The sequence below is a fragment of the Canis aureus genome, chromosome 7 (assembly GCF_053574225.1).
Source record: "Canis aureus isolate CA01 chromosome 7, VMU_Caureus_v.1.0, whole genome shotgun sequence".
In the NCBI taxonomy this organism is placed as follows: domain Eukaryota; kingdom Metazoa; phylum Chordata; class Mammalia; order Carnivora; family Canidae; genus Canis; species Canis aureus.
The window spans coordinates 22,397,923-22,413,145 of NC_135617.1; the positions used below are offsets into that span (position 1 = coordinate 22,397,923).

Genomic DNA, 15,223 nt, shown 5'->3' on the forward strand with positions numbered 1-15,223 from the left:
TATCAGTAAACTTCAGTGCAAAATCTCAAAATACATAGCTTGTAATTAGAAAGTAATTTTAAATTTTAATTTATATTTCAGTTTTTTCTTCTTTAGGAACAAGAACAAGAAACTGTAATGAGATTTAGATGAGGCTAACGTTTATTGAAACTAAATATGTGCTATATAAGTGCTTCCACAGTAAAATCAAAACCTATGGAATTTTTAACTTGTCACCATGACAGGCAGCCAAGAGAACTATAATTATGTATCAGAAAGAAGAAAAAGCTAAGAGAACAACAATATCAAGGATTTCTCTCATGCCCACTTAAGGGAAAAAACAAAGAAAATATCCATATATCTGGCAAATGCTAATAAGAAAGTAAGCAAAATATTTAAGTAGGATTATAATTTAAAAATAAGGGTATCAAGTTAGTTTTCTTCCATTCTTCTCTAGGAACTCATCTTAAAACAGCAAGGGGAAGAAGAGAGGAGAATAGAAACAGTCTCCAATAAAACTCAGTTGCTTGTAATTCCATGTCACAAAATGGGAGGCTCTTACAAAAGCGATGATCAAAGAAAAGTGTGGGAAAATCAAGAGAAAGTATGTTTGTGGCTACAGATACCAGAAAAAAGCTAACCAAGTACACATCTAAGAGAGTGGCATACCCTAAAGTTTAAAATAAAGCAAACAAACGAAAAACAATAATTTATTTGCAACAATGGACCAGATCTGGGGGACTAGAGGCAGTGCTTTACTTGATCCCATTTGGCACGAGGTCTTGAGAAAGTGAAGAGTACAGTAAGTTAGCTTAGCCTGTGGGGATATATCTGGGGGTAATAGTGGTAGAAAAGGAAAGATTCAGCAATGGGAATAGACCTAGAGTGAATATCAAATCTCTTCCCTTTATCTCTCTTTCTCTTTCTTTTTCCCTCCCTATTGTGCACTGTTTCTCTCCTTCACACACATGCACAGATTCATAGGCAGAATTCCTGCTAACCCCAGCCCCTTCCCAACATGAACTTCCTATAAGAGATGGTCAAAGTAAAACATAAGTAATTAAAAAGGAACCAACAAAGGGCCTACGCAACAATGCCACAAAGAAAAAATTAGGAGCAGCTCAAAAATTAGGGGTGGCTCAGCAGTTTAGCACTGCCTTCAGCCCATGGCCTGATCCTGGAGACCCGGGATCGAGTCCCGTCGGGCTCCCTGTGTGGAGCCTGCTTCTCCCTCTGCCTGCCTCTCTCCCTCTCTCCTCTCTGTGTATTCTCATGAATAAATAAATAAAATCCTTAAAAAAAAAATTAGGAGAGCACTAGGGCTATGAATAGCAAATGGAAAATGCCCACAAACACACACGTGCACACACACACACACACACACAACACAGCAACCAGCGAATGAAAACTATATCACCCTGAATTTTCAAAGTTTAATGAAACAGTTTGCTTTATAAAAGAGCACAAAGAAGAAAATAAGTAATTAGAGAAAAAATGTTAATACACCTATTGGGAGGTGGGAGCAATGAACAAATATAGTGTGAACAATTATAACAATGGATATCTGACAGTAGGAAACACAAGGGAAACACAGAATTGGTGGAAACACTGTAAGGAAAATAAGAGGGCATGACTGAGATAGCAGACAAAGTAAAATGAAAACAAAGAGACCAAGGGAATCTGGAACAAAAATTGTAGATATAGAAGATGGGCAAAGAGCATTAAGACACAAGTAAATGATGTTGGTGAATAAGAAAACCAAAATAGCATAGCAGAATAACTATTTAAAGATATAGTTCAAGAAACTTTTCAGAAATACAAAGGATCAGAACCTATAAAATATAAGGGCATATTATACCTCAAGAAAATAAAAACTGATATAGATCAACTGAAAGGCACATCTTAATAAAGTTATTGGATTTCAAAGATGAGAAAATTCTTTGTCAGGAAAAAATCATGTAAAAAACCAATAAACAGATAAATACATAGATTAAAAAAACCCACAAAAACAAAAAATCTGACTTGTAACAGATTTATTTTATTTAAATATTTTATCTATTTATTCACAAGAGATAGAGAAAAAGCCAGAGACATAGGCAGAGGGAGAAGTAGGCTCTCTAAGGGGAGCCCAATGCCGGACTCAATTCCATGACCCCAGAATCATGCCTTAAGCCAAAGGCAGATGCTCAACCACTTAGCCACCCAGATAACAGATTTCTTCCTCCATATTACTACTGACAGTGACTAATTCCTGCAAATACTCAGAAAAAAATTTCTGTAAAATACTCAAAAAATGTTTGGGTGATAATTATATTTCTAGGCAAATAGTTCTTTCAAGTGAAATGTAAAGACACAAGCATTTACAAATGTGCTTTTGAAAACAGAATTAAATAGAAAACAAATTTCAGCCAAGTGATGAATGGAAAAACTATGTCAAAAAGTCTGGCAGTGAACATTGAGCCATTTAAGAGTAAGACTAGATCAAACAAACATGAAGATTATGGTTCAAGAAGAGAATTAAAATTTAATATATGCTGACAGAGCAGAAACGAGAAGAGGAAGGTAGAAGTAGCAAGTTCAGAACCAGGGGAAGTCAAGATATTTTAGCTGATAAATCAAATAATAGAGCTTAAGTTTATTTGAAGTTATGAAGGTAAACATAGAAAAAGAAAGAAAAGAACAGAAATCTGTCATTATTGAGAAAGCAACAAACCTAAGGCAGGACATATACTTCATTAAAAATCCAAATGAGATATAGTTAGTTATTAAAATACATTCTCAGATCAGACTAGAAAGCAAATCTCAATTACATGATACATTTGAGAAAAATACCCAAAACAAAGTGACTCAAAAAAAATGATAAAACTAATAAATTCCAGAACTGACTGCAAACACACACACACACAAAATAGATACATCACTACATATCTACTTAAAAAAAAAGTGAGGAAACACAAACAAAAAATGGGGGAAAATTATACAAAAATAACCTCAGAGAAAAGAAATGAAAAGAATCTTACAATATCTAGTTGCTTAGTTGTTATAAATAAACTTAAGACCCAGGGTAAACTAGATCATTTACTGGAAGATACAAATTAGGAAAATAGTACAAAACAGAAAGTATCTGCTAGAAATAGAAAACATCAGTGAAGCTCAAAACATTCTCAATGTACTGCGTTCAGATAGATTCACAAAAAAGATCAGAGAAACAGATAATTATAATGTGATTTAAAATTATCCAGGGCATGAAAAAACAATGGAAACTTCTAAAATCATTTTAGAAGAAAATGATTAAAGAATATTTCAAATCAATCTCACTTCTGAGTGTGGATGCAAAAATGCTAAATAAAATCTGAACAAATTGGGAGGATCCCTGGGTGGCTCACGGTTTGGCACCAGCCTTTGGAGTCTCGGGATCGAGTCCCGCATAGGGCTCCCTGCATGGAGCCTGCTTCTCCCTCTGCCTGTGTCTCCGCCTCTCTCTCTCTCTCTCTCTCTGTCTCTCTGTGTATACCATGAATAAGTAAATAAAATCTTTTTAAAAAAAATCTGAACAAAAAAAAATCTGAACAAATTAAACAACAGGAGATAAAAAATAATTTCCATGACAAGATATGGTGTATTTTATTTATTTTTTAATTTTTATTTAAATTCTAGTTTGTTAACGTACAGTGCAGTACCTGCTTCAGAAGTAGAATTCAGTGATGGCTGAATAATATTCCATTGTGTGTGTATATACTACCTCTTCTTTATTCATTCATCAGTTGATGGACATTTGGGCTCTCTTCATAATTTGGCTAGTGTTGATAATGCTGCTATGAACATTCAGGTGTATGTACCCCTTCGAAACTGTATTTTTATATCATTTGAGTAGATACCTAATAGTGCAATTGCTGGATTATAGGATAATTCTGTTTTTAACTTTTGGGGGAACTTTGATACTGTTCTCCAGAATGGCTGCACCAATTTACATTCCCACCAACAGTGCAAGAAGGTTCCCTTTATAGAAATACAAGGAAGTTTAGTGTTAAATTTATTTTCCATAATAACAGATATAAAATGAAAACTTACATTATTATCTTTATGAAAGCCTCAGAGTCAATGTAAAATTCAACATTTAATCTTGATAAGAGCAAAGCCTTAATAAAATAGTAGTAACTATATTTTTCCTGATATTATAATAAATATCTTATTATGATAATGTGTATATCAGATGTGACCTAAAAGCAAATATCATGTTCTGTAGGGATATATTTAAGTCAGTATTTAAACATTAAAGCCAGAAATACAGCAACACCTTTCATTTCCACTATTATTTAATACTGGTCTGGAGTTACTAGCCAAAGCAATTAGATAATATAAATATATAAGAATAAGAATTATAAAAGGATATATCAAATTATAATTCTAAAAATTATAATTGTTTATATTAATAATTATTTAAAATTATTTAATTATTATACTTAAAGATATTTTTAATTTGAGTAATTCAAGAAAATCAACTCTGTAAAATATACAATAATTCAGTGAGGGGATGGCAAAAGAAATAGTAATTGTCAGAATATTATCTTGGTATTTAAAACAATCATTTACAAAATATAATAGAAGAAAAGAATCTGTTTTAATAACAGTTAAAAAGATAAAATTTACAAAGAGGTTACTAATTGCACTCCTCCTTATTCATTCTCCTCTTCTACTTTGAATAATAGAACTTCCTGAATTTTAGTTGTATGTATGCTGCCCACTTGGGCACTCCATCTTCAACCCTTTTTTTTTTTTGTAGCTAAGTAAGCTATATGCCTATTGAAGGGGGAGGGGCAAATAAAAGCGAACAAAATAGTATGGGCAACTTCCTAATAATTCTCCTTAAATATACTAGCATTTTGTTTCCCCTCCCAATTATCTGGAAGGTGGATTAATGCCAGGAAAGTGACATTTGCCACTAGAACAAAAGTAACACCTTTTAGGATAGTGGAGCAAGAACGAAAGGAGAAATCTGGGTCTCTGAATGATCAGCTGAGCATCAAATAACTTATCTCTGAAATGTTACATTAAAATAAACCTATCTTATTATGAGTGCTAGTTGTTTTGTTAGTTTGTTTGAGTAGCTGAGTCCATACGAGAACTAACATCCCCCAAAAAAGGTGAAAGTTGTACATGCTCCATATGGAGAATCTTTTAAAATATTCTTGAACAGTGACACCTGGGTGGCTCAGTGGTTGAGCATCTGCCTTTGGCTCAGGTGCTGATCCCAGGGTCCTGGGATCAAGTCCTGCATCAGGCTCCCCACAGGGAGCCAGCTTCTCCCTCTGCCTATGTCTCTGCCTCTCTCTCTCTATGTCTATCATGAATAAATAAATAAAATCTTAAAAAAAAAGAAGGTATAAGAACATCATGAATATCTAAATGACAAATAGCAAATATAGCTAATACTTTAATTCATTCTTATCATAGACAAAGGCTAATTTTCTACTAAAAAATTAATTCCTATAAATCTATTTGAAAAAGATCAACAGGGATGCCTGGGTGGCTCAGTGGTTGGGCATCTGCCTTTGGCTCAGGGCATGATCCCAGGGTCCTGGGATGGAGTCCCACATCCGGCTCCCCATAGGGCACCTGCTTCTCCCTCTGCCTATGTCTCTGCCTCTCTCTGTGTGTCTCTCATAAATAAATAAATAAAATCTTTTTAAAAAAAGAAAAAAAAAAAGAGAAAGACCAACAACCCTTTAGGGAAAACATAAATATTCATTTTAGAAAAAAAGAAAATACAAACCACTCCTAAATCTATGAAAATTTGCTGTCCTCAACAACAACAACAACAAAAAAAAAAACAATAAAATAAAAATTGCAATGAATGATAGCTGATTCCAAATCTGAAGTAAAAAATATATAAGATGTACTTGGGATATCTGGTTATGCCAGAAAGCAATGTAACTATCAAGTATTAAATGGGCCATATCAGAGGGGCATAGGAGACAATATGAAAGGACTACTTTTAACTAATATGCAACAACTTGAGCTTGAAAGAGCATAGTTAAATCAAATAATTAAATCACTTGAAATATATAAATTCAAGAGTTCTTATTGATAGCCCCTTCAGTGAAAGAAAAGGAGAAAGAGAACCTGCAAATTTAAACAAAACTAATAGAACACCACTAGAAATAACTAGAGCCCCAAATTTTTACTCTGAAAATAGGCAGTTAAAAAGGAAATAATTCATTCTGCCTTTCTTCTATGAAGTATACTTGAGGGAAATTAATTAGCCCTAATTGGTGGGGAAAAGTTATTCTTTAATGAAGAATTCCAACTAAAAGTTGTGAAAAAAGAGGTAGAATTTTTTTTTAACCACCTTTCTGCAATCCCTCATAAAAAGAGCAATTCAAGCAATGATCAAATTAATGAAGCCACTTGGTAAAATGAAAATGGAGAACTTTAAAATGAAGGGATCAGGTTGTGACCACCTGAATCTAATGGTCATTAGTCCAATATCACAGAAAGTGACAAAAGCAGGTATTGAATGCCTACTGTTTGGATGCAAAATGAAACGGTAATACATATACAGTATGCCCAACATGTTGAGTTCAAATCTAATCAAGTGTCCAATATTCATTTTTCTCACAGTGGCTAGATGAGCAAGTTAAATTACACCACAAGGAAACAAATGCACATCTAAAATGTAGGACTCTGCAAAGGATAATCAATGTGGTTTCTATCCACCAATGTCAGTGGGTCAAAAGAAAAGGATATTGTTCTAATTTGAAGGAAGGTTAGCAGGCATAAAAACCAAAGGTCACAAGTGGACCTTGTATAGATCTTGATTCAAACAAACCAGTTATAAAAGAAGAATCTTTTCTTGCATTTGGAGAAATTTCTTGCATTATAATTATGGCATTGTGGTTATATAATAAAATGTCCACATGTTTTAGAGATGCTTATTGAAGTATAAGGATGAAATAAAAATGATACCTGGATCTTTTTTTTAAATGCTTCAGAAATAAAAAAGAAAAAAAAAAACAGCACTGAAATAAATGTGACAAAATCCTGATAATTGTAGAATTTGACTGATGGTTAAATGAAGGTTCATTTTTTTCTATATCTGTGTATCATGAGATCATTTTTTAATCTATCAGTTTGAATTTAAACCTATGTAAGAAAAAAGTTGCTCTGATAAAATGCTGGAGGGAGGGTAAACTGAAAAATCCTAAGTGGAGAATATGGCAACATTTATCAAAATTTAAAATGCACATATCTAGCATTTATTTTCTTCAGTGTATATTTTATAGATATATTCTAATATATACAAATATGTATTGGAGCATTGTTTGTAATAGCAAGTGATTAAAAACTACCTTAAAATCCATAACTAAAGACTAGTCAAACTATCATCCAGGCAAACAGCAAAACATTTTGCAGTCTTTGAAAAAGAAGACAACCAGGTCAAACAAAAAAATATATATAAGATAATATAAATACTAAATATTTATAAAGTTATTAAAATGGTTTTGAAGTCATTTTAAGTACATAGATGAACTTTGCAGAAGTAAGGAAATCTCCAAGGCTAGAACAAGGCAGAAGGGTTCAGGGAAGTAAGTTAAAGACATTGGATGCCCTGTGGCACCTACCAATCCTGTTTGACCTAGAACATGGTTTCTTAGCATCTGATTAGCAACTAGTGACATTAAGAGCCAGATAACTCTGCGTTGGAAGTGTCCCGTACCCTGTAGGACATTTAGAAGCATTCCTGGCCTCACACACTAGAGGCCACTGATACCTTTCCCCCAGTTCTAATAACCAAAAAACGTTTCCAGACTTTGCCGAATGTCCCCTGTGGGGGAAAAGTCACCCCTGGCTGAAACTACTGATCTAGATCTACTGATCTGACAAGTACTGAGGGTGCCATGGAAGAGAAAAGTAAGAAAATAAACCTGGAAACCATAGAAAGGAGGAATAAATATAAACTAATCAGCAGAGAGGCATTAAGGAAAGTTATCCATTCTTATCTGTATTAATTCTGTTTATAAGGTCCCAAAGAAATGAAATTCAAGTTAATATTGTAATTAAAAGCAGACATATTTTGGTAGTAACAACTAACAAGTAAAAACACCTTCAAAAAGTAACCAAAATGAAGTTTTCATTTTTCCACAGATAAAGTTCCATTAAACAGAAGTTCTCAGAAAATAAACAAACAGGGACATCTGGGCGGCTCAATGGTTATGTGTCTGTCTGCCTTCAGCTCATGGTGTGATCCCAGAGTCCCAGGATCAAGTCCTGTGTTGGCTCCCTGCATCAAGCCTACTTCTCCCTCTGCCTATGTCTCTGCCTTTCTCTCTTTCTGTGTCTCTATATATTTATGAATAAATAAATAAAATCTTTTAAAAATGAAGAAAATAACAAATACATAATTACACAAGTCCATAAAGCCAAGTACAAAAGATATATAAATATAACAATAATCAAATATAAACCATAGTATATCAATATATTTTAAAAACTAAGAGAGAATTGAAAACATAATTATATAATAATTGCCAAAAAAAATCACTGGAAAGATTTATTGAAGAACTAAATTAAACTTCTAAAAATTAGAAATTTTATTGAAATTAGAAACTTATATGAGATAATAGGAGATGACACGGAAATGAACAATTATAGTACACTGGAAGCTAGAGCAGATAAAATTATATACTCAATGCAGCACAGAGAGATTGAGTTGGAAAACATGAAATACAGCTTCACACTAATAAAAGATAAAATGAGAATGTTTAATACACATCCATCAAAATTTTAGAGGGAAGCAATAGAAAGAATGAAAGCTAAGTAATATTTGAAGAAATAATGGCTGAAATTTTTCCATAATGAACAAAAGACACCAATCCTCAGACCCATGAGGATTAATTAATTAAAATAATAAAAATAACTAAAATTACTAATAATAGTTATAAAATATATAAAATATATATAAAAATAACTAAAAATAGTTATTAATTAAATAACAAATTTCAAGCAGAGATAGTTGAAAGGATAGATATTCTGAGATGTCATAATAACAATAACAATAATAATAATAGCTACCATGTTGAATGCTTAAGTCTGTTCCAGATATTATACTAATCATATTTAACGGATTACCTTAATAAATAACTTTTTAAAAAGAGGATGGCATATGGAACTGCCTTATAGCTTAAAGATCATAAAAAAGAGAAAACCAAAATCAAATGCAATATATGGATAATGTTTGGTACCTAATTCAAGCAAACCAACTATCATTATCATATTATTTAATCTCTTTATGTGGCAAGATTTAAACCCAAACTTAACTATACATACTTTGCCCCAGAGTTCTGCAATAAACTATGTAAATATCTAAGTTTGCTATTGTTGTGTACTTTCTTTTCTTAAAGTAATTTGATTTTAAAAAGATTCTTCACGAGCACTAACTCAAAAAGACATAAACACCTCTATGTTTACGTTTATTACAGCATTATATTATTTACAATACCAAAGGTATAAAAGCAACCCAAGCATCCATATAAATATATATATTTATTTTTATACCAATGGATATATATATGTCAATGGATACACACACACACACACAATAAAATACTAGTCATAAAAAGAATGAGATCTTGCCTTTTGTGACAATATGGACAGACCTAGAGGACAGTATTATACTCAATAAGTAAGTCAGACAGAGAAAGATAAATATCACGATTTACTTATATGTGGAATCTAAAATGCAAATGAACAAACAAACACAATGTGATATAGGCCTATATCAGAGAACAAACTAATGATTGCCAGAGGGAAGAAAATGGGGGATGGATAAAATGGGTGAAGGGGACTGGGAGATATAGGCTTTCAGCTATAGAATGAATAAGTCATGGAGATAAAAAATACAGCATAGTGAATATAGTGAATCGTATTACAGTATGGTGACAAATGGCAGCTACAATAGTGGTGAGCATAGCATAAGGTATAGAGTTATCAAATCAGTATGTTTTACACCAGAAACTATGTAACATTGTGTGTCAACTATATGTCAATAAAAAAAGTTCTTTGTAGCTTCTACTGGAAAAAAGGGGGAAGGAGTTTAATGATAACAAGGGACCAATTAAGGATGGTATAAACAAAACAATATTATGATTAAAAAAATTGTCAACAAATAATCAAACCAATGATAGCAGACATAGTCAATGATTCCTAATATGCAAGAAGTTACCTCATAGAATGTAACGCACTTTGTGGTTCTATCAGAGGTTTTCTTAGCAAAATGACAAGAAATATGTTTCGCAAGTTATCACTTAAAACTAGGATATTAACCAATATGCATAAAAAGACTAAATGTAACTCACCAGTACATCACATTAATTCCTAATTTATAAATGACATTCTGTAGAGAAGAAATTTTTACTTATAGCTTTGCTACAGAGAACGGGCAAATCTCTTTATGAATCACCTGTCTAGTTCTCATTCTTCAATCAAGAGAATTAAAATAAATCCCAAACTGAGCTCTGTGAAGGTCTTTATGTTCAGGGACACTAGGGGGTAGGCAAGGAAGTAGAGAAGAACCAACGCCTGCCATCAATGGACATTGAAGGCAAGTCTTTCATATAGGTGGGACTAAGATAAGAATAGCTCTAGGGAATAAGGATGTTTCAAAGTAGTAATAATTAGATGCAATGAGCAAATCTAAGAACTTGGCTCTGAACTAAGAAAGATAGTATCTCTCTCATATGACTTTTGTGCTAGATATTAAGTAGGTTGCCCTAAGATAGCCTAAGTTGGACTGATCTAAATATTACTCCCATCCCCCATGAAGTTTGCCTTGTTATTATTTCCTGTGCTGAATCCTAAAGTCTTATTACACGTGGGCTGTCTCTTGATACCAAGTTAAAGGGAAAAAAAAAAGATTCTAATAAATCTAACTTCTTTCCAATCTTTTTTGGATAAATAAAAAGCCAAACTAGATCTTTTATTCAGAGTACATCTGGATAAAGCAAAGTAACTTGAGTCACAATAATTTCTTTTGCTAACTTTTTGTTCCTCTTTCCTCAAGCTAAACCCTTCCATTTGCATATCTTGTAAAGATAAAGCCTCTTTATCCTTCTATTGAACAATCTAGATAGATAAAAATATTGAAAATAAATATTCAATCTGATTACCCTAGAGGCAAATCTGGTAGAAGAAATTCAGGTCTGAAAGAGGAGAAAGAGGTCTTAAAATGAAGGCAGACAACTTGGTGAATTTCCTTCACCAAGGAAATTGCATGTTTGACTCAGAAAAAGAGAATCAAGGGCAGAGAAACAGTAAATAGGATTTTCTTTATTAAAAGAAAGTCAAGAACAAAAGGCATAGATGTTGTTAATATTCCTCATTTTGTAGATGCAAACAAGGGGGCTGAAGAGCATAACTCTACCTTCCAATACAGACCAGAAAAGTAAATGCACTCTCTGCTGTTGGAGATACAAAAATTACTAGGGATCAGAAAGGCAAAAAAAAAAAAAAAAAAAAAAAAAAAAAAAAGAACCTCCCAGAGGCCAAGAAACTGGAATCAGCAATTGATTTGTAACAGATTCCAGGAGAACTGAAAGAAGCAGTTTACTCAGTAATGAAGGAGAAATAAGATTAGGTTAAGTTGTCATTTTTAGAAGAAAAAGATTATATAGAAAAGTTAGATTTTAAATCTTATTTATTTTCAATATGACAGGCTCCTGATTTATGCTTTAGCCTCTTTATAATCATCTTTTAAAATTAAGAACAATTAAAGGCATATTCATTATCTATGGAATTTCTGAATATTCTAAATAAAATTATCATTATTTAGAAAATATCATTTTGCACCCAGAAGAGCAGGGAAGCAGGAGGAAAGGAAACTGGTGTGCAGTGCTTACCTTCTGCATATTGTGTGAGGTACCAGCGCACGTGATGCTTCATTCATATGACCATTGCAACAGCCCCAGTTGTCAAATGTCCTGTCACTCTTGAAGAAGCTGAAAGAAAGAAGTTGAAGGATTGATTGAGATTATTTTACAATAAGCAGTTGAAATGTAATTCAAACCCAGATTATCTAGATATCTTTCCATGATTGACTCTTGTTAATTTTTCTTTAACAAATAAACTTAATAATGAAAATGAATGGAATAGTCACAAACATGTGAGAAGTCAATATCAATCAAAAAGAAATGGTTTGGTGGTACCTATTTCAAGAAGTTTTCTCTCTGGTTAAAATAGTAAGTCAACTTTGACTGCTATTCCCCTCACTATCCCAAGTTTACATAACTTGTTTCTTATCATAGAAAATAATCCTTTTTGAAAATTACTCATTCATTTTGTCAACAAATATTTACTGAGCACCTATTGCACAACTGTGCTGTGCATTAGGAGAATGACTATGAATTAAGACAGATGTCATCATGTATATCTTACAGTCTAGCTGGAGCTCACTTAAAGATATATTTTACCATATTTCAGATAAAAATATTTAAATATTGGCTACTTCATCCCCATAAACCAATAGTGTTTTTCCTCTTCATTTTCTAGTAATAGTACTATAACTTCCCAGAGGTACAAAGGGAACTGAATGAAAGAAAATCAGATATTGTGATTTTTTTAGTATGGGCAGGTACCTTAGCATCAAAAGACTATCTAACACAAATAACAGCGAATAACAAAATCAAATTTGATTATAAGAAAGCTTTCTTAAATTTTTCAAATTGGTTATATTACCAACAGGGTGTGTCCTCTGAAGGAATTAGCAGTGATTCTTAACTTTGAATTTGGGATATTTTGTGTTTCAAAAGTACAGTATTAACAAATGACTATTTTATTGATTAATGTAAGGAAAATGTCACTGAACTTATACTATCCATCTTAGTTGCACATACACGCACAAAGAGACTTTGGCAAGTACTGATACAACTGTGTAGGAGGGAGATTAATGCAGAGCAAATTGGAGAGTAATTAATCAAGCTGCATAAGAAAGTGAAAAGAAGAAACAAAGATGCAAGGTTTGACAGGAAAATTCTAAGCTCTTTGTATTTGGCACCAGTCAAAAAAAAAAAAAAAAAAGAGGCATAATAGGGCTGAAAAGTTCATGAATATGCTCCAATTAATCTGTATGTGCACTGAAATGCTTTTTAGTTTGGTTCATTTAAATCTGAAATTCCCTTCCCCATTGATGTCAGCTAGTTAGCCAAGATGGTGCATTACTGTTATGATCACTGCAGCGCACATAATTTAGATTTATCTCTTTGGGGACTCGGCTCCACCCCCTGCTAGCTAATATGCTCACCATGTTTAATGATGCAAAAAATTTCCCTGAGTACAGGTTATTTATCTTTATCAGGGGCTGCGTTTGGCTGGCTGTCTGTTATCAGCCAGAATATTTGTTCCTAAATGGTCGGTTCTCATCCATATTCCAGGGCAATCCTGAGGCCCGTATTATCACTCAGATTTGCAATAAAAGTATTTTAGTTCTTCAGATACACCTTAGTAATACTGATTTATGAGTTCGAAACAGCTGAAATTATGATTCAGTCTGTGAACCCTGAAATCATTGTCATGAAATACAAAATCAATCTAAAATCTGAGAAAGGATTTTCTTTGGCGAGTTTGGGGAATACAACACAGGAATACAAATATGTAATAAGGAAAATAGTTATAAATAGTAACAATGTTGCCAAAAGAAAAAAATGAGGGATAGACTAGCAGGTCCAAAGAAATAGAAGAGTCAACAACCAGTGACCATCATCACCATCCCTCCAAAATTAAATGAAGAAAATGAAATCAAGGTCTTTGACCAGATAGCAAACACAGGGAGTGGGCACTCTCCTTTGTACCCAAACTAAAGATGCACAAAATCAAGGGGAATATTGGTAGTTCTGAGAATATAATATTTTTAAATGGCAGGAAGCCTCTAGGAAAATAGAAGACTTTGAAGTACAAGAGCATTTGAGGGCTTTGGGGAATGGTTGGGAGGAGCAATTTTTTAACTGAATATTTTTTCTTTTCAAATTACTTGGGTGGATCAGTGCCCACCATGTCCCATGCAAAGTAGACCCGCAGCAATGTCAACAGCCTCACCCAGGCTAGATGGTATGGCAATATCAGGTTGGAACTCTATCTGGCTAAGGTAGGAGGTAGATAACATCCAACATTCACAGGAAGACATTCAGCCCTCACTCCCTTCATATCATGACTTATAGGTCATGCAAGTAAATAACAGTGTCCATAGGAATGTTCAAGGAAATTCCCTGAGGCCCAGAGAAGTCTACTGGGATGTGGCAAAATGGAAGGTTATCTAGACCTACTTTAAAGGCAGAGGCACTCTGTCCAAGCCAGGTCCCACCTACCCCCTATTTCTAAATTCACAAGTAGAAGAGCATGCAAAGGTTTGGTCTTTAGCATTCCTCATCCCCACCCGCAAAGGAAAATACATATAGTCAGCCAAAGTTACTGCTCATCTCTAGAGACAATGAATTTTTGAAAAAAAAAAAAAAAAAGCCATGGAGAAAGCCCAATCATTATCAAACACACATACACACACACACACACACACACACACACACACACACACATACTTAATTGACAAACTGTATTAGATGAAACTGAATTAATAATCTAAAATAGAAAGGAATGTCAAATTAATAAGAGATGTTTTCAAAAAGATAAGGGATAATAGTAATTACATGAAGAATGAAAAGCAATTATAAAGAAAAGCCAATAGGAAACACTAGAAATGAAAACTGTAACAACTGATAGACAGAACTTACTAAATAGGTTGAAGAGAAGGAAAGTTACACTCAAAGAATGAAGAGTTAGCAATAAGACAGGTCAAAGAACACTCACAGAAGCCATCAAAAGGAAGTAAAAATAAAAAAGAAATTTTAAAAAATTAAAAAGTATAAAAGAGGAGAAAGTATCAACATCCATATAACAGCAGTGTTTTAATGAAAAGAATTATGTGGAGGAAAGGAAATATTTGAAGAAATAACAATTGTCAATTCTCCACAATTAAAGGAAAATAAAAGATCTCAAATGAAATCACTGAGGGTAGCAAACCAAAATAAATAGAAAAAGCTAAGAAATATTCTGACTACAATAGAGTAAAATTTAATAATTTCAAAGATAGGGAAAAAATACAAAAAGCTTCCTGAAAGAACAGAAGAGCTTAAAAGAAAAAATGAGAAAAACTTTTGCTTCTAACAGGAATACTGAGTACAAAAAACAATATTTTAATAAT

At 33.0% G+C, this 15,223-nt stretch overlaps 1 long non-coding RNA gene across 7 annotated transcripts in view; it reads right to left on the reverse strand.

Annotated features, from left to right (window-relative positions):
• LOC144316785 (uncharacterized) overlaps positions 1–15,223 on the reverse strand; it is a 292,783-nt gene that overhangs the window by 184,471 nt on the left and 93,089 nt on the right. For all 7 annotated transcript variants that reach the window (XR_013382646.1, XR_013382642.1, XR_013382641.1 and 4 more), the window contains one exon: positions 11,874–11,972. This is a non-coding gene — a long non-coding RNA (uncharacterized LOC144316785). The remainder of the gene's footprint in view (positions 1–11,873; positions 11,973–15,223) is intronic.